Source organism: Camponotus floridanus, unplaced genomic scaffold (assembly GCF_003227725.1).
Source record: "Camponotus floridanus strain SB8 unplaced genomic scaffold, Cflo_v7.5 scaffold139, whole genome shotgun sequence".
Lineage (NCBI taxonomy): Eukaryota > Metazoa > Arthropoda > Insecta > Hymenoptera > Formicidae > Camponotus > Camponotus floridanus.
In genome coordinates this window covers 56,331-72,399 of record NW_020229258.1, presented here as the reverse complement: position 1 = coordinate 72,399, position 16,069 = coordinate 56,331, and the positions used below count along the sequence as shown (strand labels likewise).

Here is a 16,069-nt window from a genome sequence, read left to right as displayed (position 1 = left end):
GCCGGAGTGCGGAGACCCAAAGTCCGTTTCTATCGTAAGGGAAGGACGTGCTGGTCTTACCAGCGTCTTTGAGTTATACGTAATTTTTCGCCCTTTCTTTTTATAGGCCGGTCTTTCTCGTGAGTTCTCGTTCCAATTTTTCACTTTTTGTTTTCTTTTCGTCACAGTTTGATCGCGAGTGAAACGTGTGGAAATTTTGAAATTTCGACAAACGCATAAATTACCAGTGACGAGAGAGATTACTCGTATTTACCGGTATATACTGTGCCATGGGGATTTAGGAGCGGTCAGGGTAAGTTACACGAAAAAGATTTTCCTCTACATCTTAAGGAGCATATATATAATACATAATTTCTAACAATTAATTAATTTAATTTTTTTTCAAAAGAATATTCAAAAGAATATTTTATTCAAGCTAAAATATATTTTGTTTTAAATGACAGAAAGAGGAAAATAATAAATAAATTTTATTTCAAATTATTGTTTCTTTTTCTTAATATGTTCCTCAGGACTAAGAAAATTATATTATTTATCTTAATAATATTATACTTATTATTGAATAAATACAAAATTGAAAAAAAAATATAAAAAATATTTGATTTATCTCTCCTTCAAGAGAAATTTTATGTACTATATGAGATTGTGAGAATTAATTCTCCCTTTTACAATCGCAAACTAAGTAGTACAAATTTAAATTGCATAATAAAAATTTTAATAATTATAAACTCATAATTTGACTTAGCTATGGCATTTTTATGATATACGTCTGTCGATGCCATTCACTTTTTATGGAGAGTGAAGTGACGAAATAGGATGTCGAAAGACGAGTGTGCTAAAATGTTAGCTATTATTGATTTATGTAATGATTTATAGAAAATATTTGTATAAAATTTTTGCGAAATTTATTTAAATCTTTTAGATATTTTTATTTAAGGCAACATTGCGCTTGTCTTCATTTATTAATTATCTAAAGTTAACCGCAAGAACATAATAATTTTCGCGTAATTGCCATCCTATGTAAGTCTGCGAAATAACATTTATATTAATATTCCCGGGACACGCGAAAGCGCAGCGCGATTCCTGACTTATAACAGAGATAGATAACCAAGCGGAGCACTGACCGGTGATTTGAATGCGCACAACAGCGCGAGAGCTTACGATTCATAAACGTTCTTTATCTGCTACCCAGTAGCAGAAATACGATATATACATACGATCATAAGCATCGCCATAATTCTTAGATATGTTCGATTTACGATGTTTATACGTACCACCACATTTACAATCAATAATAATCCGTCCTGATTTTTCTATTCACTTAATGCATTAATTATTTTTATTCTGATTTCTATGCATAAAATTATTTTTTTTAAAAAAATGTATTTATTTTGTTGTGCTAAAAATCAGATTAATCGCGAGAAAATGCTGTCTTGAAAATAAAAGAAGATATTTATTAGTTTGTTTTTTTAAGAAAAGTCTAAATAATAATATCAAGGTACGAGTTGTTCGATACAAATATTTCGATATTTTGATATTTGTATATAAATTTTATATTATATATTATAATTAAAATGTTTTAAATTTTAGTTATTTATAATTATTTAAAAATATATACATAAACAAATAGTATTTACTGAGATTTGTTAATATCATCATAAAATCATGAGATGTTTCGTTGCAAAAACAGAAATCACATTGTCCAATAAACTTTTATATATATGCATTTTATGCTGTATATGCAAATTTAATTTCTCGTGATAGAAGTGTTAGATTAATAAAATTTAAAGGGATATAATAAAATAATAATATAATACATGAACGCCACTCACAGGAAAGCGACCGTCTAAAAATAAAATGCTCTACAGTAACAAAGTTTATAAAACATTTTATTTGCAAACTATATCCAAATGTATTTAAATTATATAGAGAGTAATGTCCAAAATAATTAATATTTCAAAAAATGATTATTGAGCAAAATTAAATTTTCATTGGCTTTTTTTAAATAGATTTTAAATAGAAATAACAGAAAGAAAGAAAGTTTCAGCTATAAATTTTTATATCAAAAACATAAAAAATAGAAATCATATTCTTATAAATTTCACAAAAACCATAAATAATAAATAAACAATATTATAAATTGTTTAGCGTTTAGCTCATTATGGCCCCGCCATCGTCTAATACTTCTTTAGACTTCCTCTTCCTATTTCTTTTTTGTGTATTCTTTGCTGCTCCTTCATGGTATTCACACGATTTGCAAAAACATGATTAATTAATATGATGTGCATTAATTATCAAAATACCCATAATACTTTACTTAAGTCTCCAAACATTGAAAGCATATACGTGCATTTTATTTCACATTGCGTCGGGAAAATTGCATTACAGTTGTGATTTATTATTAAAAAAATCGCGCAGCCAAATTTGCACATTACTATTCTTACAAACCTTAGTATACACATGCATTTTATTTGATCATTTAATAATTATTAATAATTATTAATCTCACGTGATTAATTAATTTTCACGATTAGTGTGCTTTAACTAGAATAATCACATAGTCACTGATTTATTGAAACGTGTGTATTTTACATGATTCATCCACTGAAAATCATTCTTCGTAAAGCTTATTCTTTCGATCAATGACGAGAGTGCTAAAATGCCGCACACATAGACTAATAATTAGTGCGCGTATGATGGTAATTATTTTGAATACCGTGTGAGTGCCAGGAGATGAAGACGCAGCAAAGAACAAACAGGAGAAGTGGAAACTTGGAAAGGCATAAGCGACGACCGAGTTGAGGTGAGTAATTTGTAATGTTAATTTATTACTTGTATTTGTGAAATTTATAAAAACTATAAATTTTTATTTCTTATATTTTATATAAAAATTTCCATCTAATAATTTTAAATATTTAATGAATAATTTTTTTGGTAAATAAACTTTTAATAAATATCTGTTTTTTTAAAGAAACGAATAAAATATATCAAACGTAAGAGATATAAATTTACAGCAATTAATCGTTTATTAATATAACGTATTATTTATATAAAATATAATACTTAAAGCATTTTTAATATTAATCGAATGAAATTATTTAATTATTCTGTGCATGATTTGCAATCGGTAGATAGTTAAGATACTTGAAATTGTGATTCGAAGCATGTGCGAGAAGGGAAGATTAGGGCAAGCAGAGACGGATGAATGGACGCGCGAATGTACGTTAGGTACGTGTACATCGTCAGAGATCAAATCATGTTAGTCTAATGTTGGGAACGAATATGCTCGTACGTGGGTGGTTATATCTATCCTGAAATCTCTCAACTGCGCTCGAGGATATCCCGACTCTTTGCACCATGAAAGGATTCCTGCAGGAATTTAATATCTCACGAATAAGAGAGGAGAAATAAATAAATAAATAAAATACACATATATATATATATATATATATATATATATATATATATATTATAAATCTCGCGTTATTAATTGAGAATAATAAAAAATTATTCTGTCACGAAATTATTAATTTATTTGTCGACAAGAAATTAATGTGGTTCGAAACTTCTCTTTCATGAAAAATTTAACATTTAAAATTTTTAAAAATCTATCGTTAAAATTAAACAGTTGGAAATGCTGAAAACGCCTGTAAAGATGCGCTTCATTAAAGCTTCATATTAAAGCAACAATATATTATTTTAATATCACAATGTGATGTCACCAAGGGGTAATCTATTAACGCGAAGAATTCGAGTAATCTTTCACCTTTTTCTCTTCCTTTTCCTTGTCACTTCTACAATCTACTTAAACAGGACACGAAGAATAAGCGTCATACTGATCGACGATCGTGCGAACTGCGGGCGCGCGATTAATCTCCATTTCGCGCAATTTCTTATATAGTGGCCCATTATCTCTCCCAGGTATCAAAATGCAAAGTGAGCGAGGAGACGGAATTAATCACTCGATAATAGCACACGAAGTAGAATTCGAGGTTCCCCGCATCGAGAGATGCGGCGAGACGCAAAGGCCTGAGTGCACAAAGTGAGCCACGGGTCGATCGCTTTTCACATGTACATATTTTACATATGGTCTCTGTCTGGTTACAAGCCTCGCGATCGACCACGGAGAGAGAGATTTGGAAAGAGCTCCTCTTGAAAGAACCTCTCTGTATTTGTACAGGATTTGTATGCACTTGTGCGCGTGTATGTATTGCGTATGCATATGAAGCGACAGAATGTGCGTCGTCACACGAAATGTAGTCGAACCGGCCTGCAAACGATGCATCCCGGAGCCGTGCCCCGGAACTCCACGGACGCCGGCCGGGCCCTGACGAATTTTTTCCTCCCTTTCTCGAGTTCGTGTTACGGTTGTAAAGCGCACGCCGCGGTAAAAGTTTTATGCCTACCTCGGCAGTTATGGATACGCGGGCTTTCTTCGCAGTCGAAAGTAGTGAGCGTTTTTTTCCGGCACGACTTGGCGCATTATTAATATCTAATTATGCGAAATGAAATTGTCGGGTTTGACTCTCTAGGAAACGAGATCGAATGTGCGGACGTGAGATAAATGATGTAATTAAATGTGTCCGTGGCAAGGTCGAATGACAGGTAGAACTTAGTTAAATATCCTTTAGATTAACAAAAACATCGAGATCTTACAGAGAAATTGAAATTCCATAATTATATAAAAATATAATTATATAATTATATAAAAATTTTTTATTTAAATTATCTGTGAAAGAGAGAGAAGAATCATACTAGTCTACTTTAGAATTTTCTTCTATAAATGAAATATGATAATTATAATGCGTTAGTCATACACTTAACCTTGTGTATTTATAAATCAATAAAAGATAGAAAACATAAATTATTTGATTGAAATAAATCATTACATAAATTAATCAACTTTAATCCTTAGACAACGGACGTAATAATGACACTGAATCGATTTTCCTTCTCCCTATAAAAAAATTTCATTTATTTTTGCAGAATAAAATTTTGTAATGGATTTTAATTTTATATATATATTTATAAAATATTCTTAAATAAAAAATTATAATAATTAAATAAAATCATTAAATTATTTTATTACTAAGACAACATTAACAAATTAAATATTATATATTATAATTAAAAGAAATCCAAGATAAAAATTATTGATATTTCTGTATAATGGTAGATAAATATAATATATGAAATATTTATTTCGATTATCATACCAGTTTTATAAAACATTCTTAAGATATGGGTCATGAGTGAAGCGACTGCCGGCGGTGGTTAAACATGTGCATCGCGATGCAGATACACATTTAATGGCAATAACGAATTTCACATAGCGCTCTTTCTCTCTCTTTCTCTCTGGTTTCTCTTATAATTCATAATAAATTTCAATTGTTTATCGTTTCTAAAAAATTCAAGAAGACATAATAAATTATTTTATTCATGCTTATTTAATTGCTGTTGCACACATACATTATCCTATTTTAATCGAGCCTTTCGGCAACGAGAGGAAAGTCCATTCATTGGTCCGTTCGCCCGAAAAAAAAAGAGAAAGAGTATAATAAAAATGGCGTAAAAAGTCATTGCACTATATTTGAGAAACATGAATCGTGCGTTTCTGCCACCATCGAATGTCGCCGAACAATGGATGGTGACATCACGAGGCTGCACCTGCAGCTGTACCACATATGCGTGTGCACCAAGATGAGTACCATCGTTTCATCAATCGTGAACGTTTCGCAAACATTATTTCGTAGCTCTCGAACCGCAAGTGTTTGATATGTGAAGTTCCATCATCTTTATTTCAATATAATTATATACAATAATTTGCATATATATATTGTTTACGTGAGACATAAATGATATCAATATTTAATATTTGTTCAATAATTGTATATGCGAAGAATTCAAAGAAAATTTAATATTATCAATTAAAATTGTAGATAAAAATTTTAATCAATTAATTTATCATTGTTGATAGAACTGCTGTCATCTTTTTAGAAGATGAAAATATATTTGATACATATATAATTATTTATAAAAATCTATTTAAGGGAAATATCACGTTAATGCCTCGTCGCGCCAAGATTCGAGATGTCATGAGTCAGATGTATCGCTAGGTCGTTCAATTTTCAATAAATTATTGCGATGATAAGCCGTAATACCTCCTCGCAAGCTGAGAGTTTTTCACCCCATTCCTGCGCGTGGATCTTGTTGCTGTGCAAAAAATCGCGATAGGACAACGCGTTTTTTTCTTTCAGGCATGATCGCTCTCCGGGGCTGGACTTTCACCATTTAAAATTCGTCTGGCTCACCTGACCGAGACTCATCGTTCGTTCGGCCGGCCCTTCTCAAGACCGGATCGGGAGAGAAGGAGGCCTCGCTAAATATCTTATTACTTTTGAATTAACATATCGGTACCGAGATAACTGGACTTTTTCTTGCCGCGGTTCTCTGTCAGCGCTCTGCGGAACGTTTTTAGGATATATAGGTCATCTCGCGGGGTGATCCCTTCATTGCATCAAGATCGGAAACCAAACTCGAACGAGATATATTTCAAGTCCGAGTGAAATCAATTTAATTGGCTGTCGTAGACACGTAACATATGTTCACGTATGAATGCCGTGTCTCCTTTTTGGCGAACTGTAGCCTATCTACGCTTTCGCAGGCAAGAATCAACCGAGTGACTGTGTGCACCGCAGATTTCTAATATTTGAATGGTCCACAGAGAGATGTTTGCAAATCCGCTGGATCGAAAGCGAATGAAATTAAGCCGTCGTTCTCTTGCGCTCGCCGTTGGAGTAGCTCTCACAATCAGTGAAAATCCATGCCGATTCTTTCCAATCGAAGAGCCTCGCGTGCGCGTGCAGTTACACAGGTGTCTCTTACTCGCTCGAGACTCCATTCGCGCGATCGATCGGATCGATCTTCGTGACTGGGAATTTCTACGTGGCGGGGAAAGGAAAAGAAAAATCTCGCTGTACATCGCGCGTAACAGTTATAAAAATCAATCGCGAGTGTTCATGTGTTGTATTGTGTGCACGCACATATCGAGAGACTTCTCCCACTCTGATCGCTCGCGCGCTCCCTTGGCCGGACAGCTTTCATTTGAGTTTCTATCGGCGCACGTTAGACTTTCGACGAGGGTCTACGACTCCTCGACATAGACACAACGTCACAACGTTACTTGGCTGGTATAGTAATTGATAGTTTGTCACGAGAGCGCCATTCGCACGGATAATATTCTCATCGAGTCGATGATTTTATCCGCGCGCCGCTTCGCTGATCGCGCTTTTATTCGTTCCGATGTTTTGACAAAATAAAGGCAGTGCGACTGCAAATGATAAGAAAAAGGCCATCCATGCAAGAGTCTCTGCCATCATTAAATTTATGAAACATGATATTTTAGTTGAAAAGCGTGGCAAATCGAGCGGAAAGAAAATGGTCTCGCATCAAGACAATTTCTTTGTAAATGAAAGTATAATAGGTTTTATGTTCATAGTCTTTAAATAGCTATTTTATAGTATTTTTGTTCAATTATAATAATTTCCTTATCAATCGGTCGACTTAGAAAAATAGAAGAATGAGAAAAAAAATTGTTAATCATATAAAAAACGAAATTTATTTCTCGCTATTAGATGCCAATTCGAAAATATCAATCGAGATTTCGAGATTGAAGATTGAATGCACATTGAATCGAGTTAATTCAGGAAGTTGCAGGCAGTGCTGTCGACCTTTCCCATCAGCTGTTTCGGCTGATTTGTAAGAGCCATCAACGCCAATGGCTCGAAACAAACTTTTGCTTATCACGTTACAACCAGACGGTCGTTTTCCGTTCACCGTTCTCCAAATGGCGCCGGAGACGGTTAAACCTGTTACGTCAGGTCGCCATTTATTACAGTCGCGCCAAGTGACGGAATGTATTCGAGGATCTAATCCCTTCCTCCTGCCTCGCGACACTATTCCCATCCATACAGAACAGAGATATGCAAACTGTACATATGTTCGCATGTCGCGACTGTAACTGGGTTAGACGATACACAAAAGAATTGAGGTACGTCCTTGATGGGCGAAGACAAGTGCCGTTTCGAACGACGGATAAAATTGGACAATCAACCGCACGAATGGTCGTTTTATTCTTTTTTCTTTTACACGAGGAGATTTGCGAACGACAAAGATGGGTGAATGGAAGAAGTCCAAGGTGGCCTAATCATCTCGATAATTAAACTAGGGAAAATGATAATTTTTTTATCAAAGATTTATGCAAATGAAACTGTTTTGAAAGAAATTAGAAAGCATGCGCCTTTACATTTCTAATACGTACAATTCACTTAAGAAATTACTTAAATTAAAATGGACAGATGTGGCAATTGATTGTTGGAACGCAAGACGCGTTTCATAAATCAACGAGTGCATGAACGGTCGCTCGAAATGAAAAATACTAAGCTTACGTCGGACTATTGGCCGATTACACGGTTCGCAATCATTTTGATCGATGCCGATGCGATGCCCGCTACGTTTCCTGTTATTTTCCACCTCCGCTACTGTCCGAGAAATGCGATTCGCTCGATTGGCCGTTCAATAAATAATTAGGTTAACGGTTTCGCGGTGGAATCGTCGGCAGCGATTGAGGAAAACGGCCTTGATGATATTGCACAGACGTCCTAAGGACGTCTCTCCAGCTTTCTCCGAGCGTACCTCTTTAACTGATTGACCGATCAATCGCTCGATCGTTCATTGACAATTGATTTTCTCTCTGTTATACTCGACATCTATGCTACTCTCCTTTTTTTCTTCACACAATAAATTACCTTTCTGTAAACGTCAAAGATTAATTAGCGAATTAAGACATTTGTGGACATCAGACGGAGTAGTCATCTAACAACAGCGTAACATCGACTAAAATAGTTCCTCCTTGAAAATATAAAAAGACTTGTCTCTCATTCATCACTGCGTTAAGAATAAATTACTTTACATAATTCTCATGTTGACGGTATATGTAAATTCCTAAGAAGAATACAATGGAAATAATGCTAAATGAACTCGACGCTATAGACGCTAATATCTGCATTTTAAACAAGAAAGTATACACGTCATACAAAAAAAATTTATATAAAAATGTGCTACACTTTAATATATTTATCGTATTTTACAAAATTATATAATAATAATAATATATTATTCATTACAGAGAGGGAAAAATTACAAAAACAGGAGAAAAGAGAGAGAAATAAAATTTAAACAAATGAATAAATATTATGCCAGATTTATAAAAATAGTTGCAAAAGAGAGATACTGAAATTAATATATTATATTGTACGTATGATGATAAAAAATTATTTTTCGAGATATACCATTGATTATAATCTCCGAATAAATTATATTATGTTTCTGAAATATTCCTCTTAAGATGTTCAAAAGATCTGCGCAAAATCGATTACATGTTTCTTTCCAGAGAAACATTTCTACGTAACCGGACATTTAAATTCTTGTTTTTTACATTTAGTATGAAATTGAGGATCATCCGACTGATCGGTCAGCCGCATTAATTAGGCTAACCTTTTCGCGGTGGAGGCATCGTCGTATAGTTATTCGAATCAAGTCGTCCTTGGTGCTGCTTCGCCGAGATTCCTTTAAGGCCAGGTTAAGCTTTCCCTGGCTATAATTCATTCTGAATTCTTGACAACCGCTAAGATCGTGGCTATTTCAGAAGTATTCAAAAAAAATCTTCAACATGTGTTCTTTTGTCATATTTTTTATCCATATATTTTCTTCTTCTGTTCCTTTTTTTGTAACATATGAATGTTCGTTACACAAAATGATGTTCTACATCATAAATACATCAAATATCGAGTGTTTTCGTGCAATTTGAACTCGTATATTCGGATTTACGTCCATGTATGAACGCTATTTCAATCATATTAAAGTTTCACTCGCTCGTGTCGGTTGATTAGCTCGATTAGACATTATGACATTCAGCGTGATACTTTTCGCGAAAATTTATGCATTCGAAAATTCATGTTCAAGTGGCAAGGGAACCATTTTGTGAGTTTTAAATCCAGTTCGCAAACCATGTCTGTAATAATAAATTATATTTTATTATTACGCATGTGAGATTAATTTTGCATTGTTTCTACTTTGAATTAAATATCAAGATCAAGACTTTTTTAATGATTAAAATTTCTAAAATTTAAAAAAATTATATACATTACATACTGAGAAATTGTTTATAAATAGTCTTTATTTTTTGAATTTTTAATATGTTGATATTTTTTCCATAATCACAGTCAATTAAATCATCGCAAAAGTTTTCTCATCTCCTTAAAAAAAATTTCTCTGCATTGTTAAAAAAATGTATATTTTATTACACAAGCAGCATTAGATATTTATCGTGTAAGATTTTTATGTAACAGTCTCTCAAACTTGCGTGTCAGTTATGGGTTTTAGGTTGTGCTTATTTTATTTTGCATTTTGTTTCAACTTAAGATCGTGTAGTGTGGTAACGTTTGCGGTTATAGCGAAACCACAGTGTATATAACGGGGTATATCATTAATTTCTTTAACGTATCATAATACTGGTCGATGATTAAATTTATTCAAAGTTTGTACTCTGTGTCATTTAAATGAAATTCTAAATCGACTTTAGTCTTTCTGGATATCTAGATAGCACCAATTGTGCTTCTACAATTAAAAGAAAAGGCTTTAGAAGAGAATGTCACGCAAAAACGGCACAATGTTATTTGCATTATCTTTACATGTCGTATATAACGGTAATTACCCGCATGTACACGCCTCGAATAGATTTTGTACCGTTCGTTGACGGAAACCGGACTATTTTCGACACACCTACTTATTCGAATCGTGTAATTGAGCGATGTCCTCCATTGCCGTCCTTCGCGGACACATCTGTCTATCAGATACAGAAATATGCGTTTTTACTTTAAAGATAAAAATTGCGAAAATTGCAATCTTTGCCCCCCCCCCTCCTCCCGCAGACACGCGATATCGAAAACGCAAAAACAGAAACAGGAATACAGAAAGCAGAGTCATGCGCGATCGCCTGGTATGACCGGATCGGTTCAGTACGAGACTTGAGATTTCTAAAATATCGATCGCATGTGAGTACATATAATAATACGCACGACCTGGCGACACTTTCACTTGCTGCCAATGTCCGATCAGCTCCAGCAATGCTGTACCGACTCAAACTCCTGGCGTTACAGTTTCGTTTCACTGACCAGGGAATCCAGTCTCTTGATCCGCGAAATCCGGTTCCGCGAACAATGGCGATCTCCCCTATCGAATCCCTGATCGAATTTGACGGAATGTGCGCGATAAATGATAAAGGTCTTGCCTGTAGAAAGGCAACTTGTCTATAGCATGGAATGTAAAATACGAAAGGAATTTTAAAAAATTCAAATGCAATGAATAAAATATCACTGCAAGACCAATATCATATGCAAGGCATAGTTCGAAAAAATCCTGATAATATGAAATATTCTCCTGAATAAAAAATCCTGAATAAAAAATATTCTCAAAGAAAAAATAGAATTTTTCTTTTTACTTTTTATGTTTGATCGAAAGAATTAAAAAAGATATTAGATAATTAATTATATATGTTTTCTGAAAAATTACTGGAATATATGAAATTCATATAAAATCGACACAAACCTAATATATTCATATGCTTATTAATGCGAGGCAAATTACTATGGATAGCTTAGAAAAATCTCAAGACTATTTATTTTTATCTACTTATATTTCTGGTTCGTTTATTTTTAGGAATTTTATTAACTGCAAACACACAAGCGACTAAATAATGAGGAACTGTTTCTAGCCGACAATTTGGGCAATCGTGTTAATTATGCGTTGCGGCTGAGATAGCAAATTATCAATTTGCGCGAGATTAATGATGCTAAATTCAATGGTTCGCTATAATAAACCGCGTTAGTTTCACCTTAGACGGCCGAGTTTCGCAAATCGGCGACGTTTCGTAATCCATGTAGTGACCGTTATAACACACAAATAAATTCCTTCGATTCGATTGATGGCGTCAATTGAACGGCAAACATCCGAGTTCGATCGTCGCAATACGCGATTTTATCGAGTGACGAACAAATGTGGTTTTCTTATTTCAATTACTTCCGATTTCAGTAAAAAATCATCTCGAAGATATCGAAAATCCATATCGAAGTTTTGCGTTCGGAATAAAATAAAACCGACGTTGTACGTGTGACCGATTTAAAGTACGATATCTCGAAATGTATGTTTCATGCGTGAACATCTGAGGAAGAAACACACTGCGAATTTTTCCCACGTCCTTCAATGACAAGTGTGAGTGTTCTTATGGCTATATAGGAGTGTGAGTGTTCTTATGGCTATATGAAAATATTACATGGTTATTCAGTTATTAATTAAACGGATTTTTATTTTATTTAATTATATTAATTATGAGTTCTAAAGTTCAAATGAAAAATCATTACATTTTTAAGATTATTTATAAAATATGCGTAACTATGTAAATCAATGGAAAATATTTTTGAATCATGATGTTTTGCTTCAAGAAATGTGAATCGTTGAATGTTTATTCAGAAAAGCATGAGACATATTAATTACAAACAGATAGATCGCATTAAAATTTTATTGAGAAATACATATCCATAATTTATACGTCGATGTATTCGATTTTATTTGCTTAAAATATGTTTCAAAGAAAGATATTTCCAAGATATCAAACTTTTTTTTATTGGTTCGAAAAGGCAAAAATTACATATAAAATCGATTGTATGATGAGTGAACAAAAACGCCTTGTAAAGTTTGCCACATGTGTGTAGCAATATAATACTGTCTTGAAATACAATGATGCCTTTTCGAATCTTTTGTCCGTCATATGGTTTTTGAAAGAAGTTGTCAGAATAGCCAGGATGGTCACCATGTGATTCATATGTTTTCCAGCCAATGAAAAATAAAGGAAATAAGTTTCTCCTAAAAAGAAATCTTCTAAAGGAAAATCTTCTAAAAGAAAAATCGAAAAAACCAGCTGAAGAAATGCAACCGAAATTAGTTTTGCTAAATATATAAATTAATTTCAAATAAACATTTTTTTAATTTTTTACTTTTCTTTATAATTTCCTTTAAGATTTAAGATTTCTGTAATATTTATTTTTACTATCATTAATTTAACTTTTCCATTTATTTGAAAAGAAATGGATAAAATTTTCTCAAATAGAAAATATGCTTCAACGCGCGTAAGTGATAAAAATGCGTATAGCGCCAGTGCGAAGCGAGTAAAGCCTCGTTGTAGAATATAAAAAAACTTGTTTCCTCATTCAGGAAACGACAATTCGTTCCACAGTGACCACGGGTTGGCTCTAACATAATAGGATTATTCAAGGTTAAGCTTGATGCTTCTCGATAGGTCATCCGGCTAACACGCATATCTGTTCTTACGATCGTGTTGGATAACTTTTTTTATACACAGAGCACGAAAACGGCGAGAAATGATGCGGTAAATTTTTGTCGCCGATCTCGCGCGTAGATCTCGAAACATTCTTGTAAATTATGTAATTCACAAGTGAAAGCAAGACACTCTGCGTTGTACAGCTCAAAAAGTCGCACGCGCCAATCTAATAGGGGTGATAGCGAACAATAAAAGACTCATAAATAAACACTTTCACGATATCCAGTACAAAGAATTAAAATAATCGACCAATAAAATTATAATTCTTGCAATATTTCAAAGCTACACATTATCAATTTTTAATGATGTTTATCATTTGGAAAGTAGTTTAATTTAAATTTTTACTATAAATTTTTTAAATTTTAAAATTGAAGGATTTTGATTTTATCTTTTATTTTAACGTTAGGTTTTAAACTTAAAAATTAAGACTTTAGACTTAAAAGTCTACAGTTGACAATAATTTTAAAAATATACAATAATCATAAAACGGCTGTAAAAGTTTTTTTAAAGTTGAATAATTTTGAAAATATACAATGATTATAATAAAATCAAAGTACTTCAATTTTATTATAGTAAAATCAAATATACTAATGATAATAAATATATTAATGAATATATTAATGATAAATATATTAATGATTTGAATGATTCACGGAGATTCTATTTTAGTGTGGTATTTGTAAGAAGGCGGTACTTGAGTCTTTGTATGTCTCTCGTGTCTTTGAAAAGCCTTTCTTTCATCATTTCAATTTCCATCCTGAGAACGAATATTTACGTGCCTCAGTCGATATTCTCCTGATGTAATTACTTTCTGCGCCCGAAATTAAAATTGTATAAAAATAAAATGTAATGACCGGAGTTAACGGGAAATCATTCTTCTAATGATCATTCTAGAGATTCTTTCGTATCCGCCTCTACACTTGACAGATCGAAATAATCGTACGGATAGTTGTTGTACGCTCGTTACCGGCAAAATACAAGATAATGATTTCACGAACGTTTTAATTTACTCCATTTTAATGAAATCGAAATCATCACCAGCGAGACGTAGCCAGACCACGCCTAGTTACATTAGACTTGTCTATAGCAAGGTCGTTCCTTCCATCCTCGTCATCGTGCACCTCCTCTCTCTTTCGCCCACTGCGTGTATATCTATCTCGCGATCGGTTGCTACTTTCATTTCGTCGTCGACTCGTTGTCGCGCAACCGTTTATGGTCATATAATTAAATTCCAGGCAAATTGCATACGACAAAATGTATATTATAGGACTACAGAATGTGGCCAATTATTATTTATGTCTTATCAAAATCGCTTGTCTGAAGAGGTTCGCTTCTCTCGATCAAATATTATTCAAGTCGATAAATTTTCAAATTTGTACTATAAAGTAGTATATTTTTTATATCCATACGGTTTGCATATACATATTTAATTTAGATTAAGAAATAAATTCATATCAATTTAATCAGAATCACATATAATTAAGAATCAGAGAAGTGAGGCTTACAAAAAGATTACGTGAATGGCTAAATGTAATACCCTAGATTGTCGCAGGAGTATTAGTATTTGGCATTCCTCGCCAACCGACCAATATAATGCAAAATTCAACAGCGATCATAGAGATTGCAATACTCTGGCGAGAAGCTTAATTCGTTGTCTCGACGATTACCTCGATAGTTATATCAGCCCCGGTCACGACTTCTTCCTGGTGCAACGCGAGATATGCACCTTCGCTTGGAAAAAGCGGAACGCCTCGGATAACGCATGAAACGGCCTGTAACGAAATCACGTTTATCGTGGAATGTCGTTGTGGCAATATGCCTTCCTCGACCGATCCTCTCGTCCATTGCAAGCTGCCTACTCCGCCTCAAGGCGATAAGCTTCGCTCGTGAGTGCAGTTTATATCCTCGGGTGAATTCTCGCGCGCGAGCACTCATGTCCGCGCCCACACACATATACACGTGACATCGAAAACGTGAATATGTGCGCGAACATGAAGCTGCACCGAGGTATGCGACACGGGGGCCTTATGCAAGTGTGGGTCGACAAGGCCCCCGGGGAACCGTATCGCGCTACTGCAAGCCTGTCCCACTTTCTAATCAAACCGATCCAGCCTGAACCGATCCTCGTTTTCTGATCTCTTACTTTCGCATCGGAAAAAGGAAGCTCTCCCGAAAAAATTTAATTATAGAATAAAGTTATCGTAAAAAGATACTTGATTCTAATTTTATTTAATCGTGCATATAAAATATCTTTTTTCTATAATCTTAATTTTATGAAAGCTTAATAAATTTTATAAATTTTATAAATTTTACTGATAGTGGATCTCTTCGGATAATGAAATATTAATTATTTTAATATGTTAAAGTAATATGACTATATTTTACAAAAATATTTTTCATTCATTGAAATAAAAAAAATATTTAATATGCAACGATTCGATAAAATATCTGTCTCTTTGCGATTTAAAATAAAAACGTAAAATATTAATAGAACTGTATTTTATTTCTTGCCGCACAGCATTATATTTCTAATGAAAAATTTATTGCAGTTTATCAATTTGCTCGGAAACAGGTTTTCATTCGTATTTTCTCTCTTTGCTCGTGTAAGTATTTTTA

General features: G+C 33.5%; 1 protein-coding gene across 3 annotated transcripts in view; it reads left to right on the top strand.

Annotated features, from left to right (window-relative positions):
• LOC105257277 overlaps nucleotides 1-16,069 on the top strand; it is a 38,782-nt gene continuing 22,713 nt past the window's right edge. For 2 of the 3 annotated variants that reach the window (XM_025406280.1, XM_025406278.1), the window contains exon 1: nucleotides 1-292. The gene's annotated coding sequence lies outside the window, so the exon portion shown is untranslated. The remainder of the gene's footprint in view (nucleotides 293-16,069) is intronic. The other variant, XM_025406279.1, reaches the window with a different exon arrangement.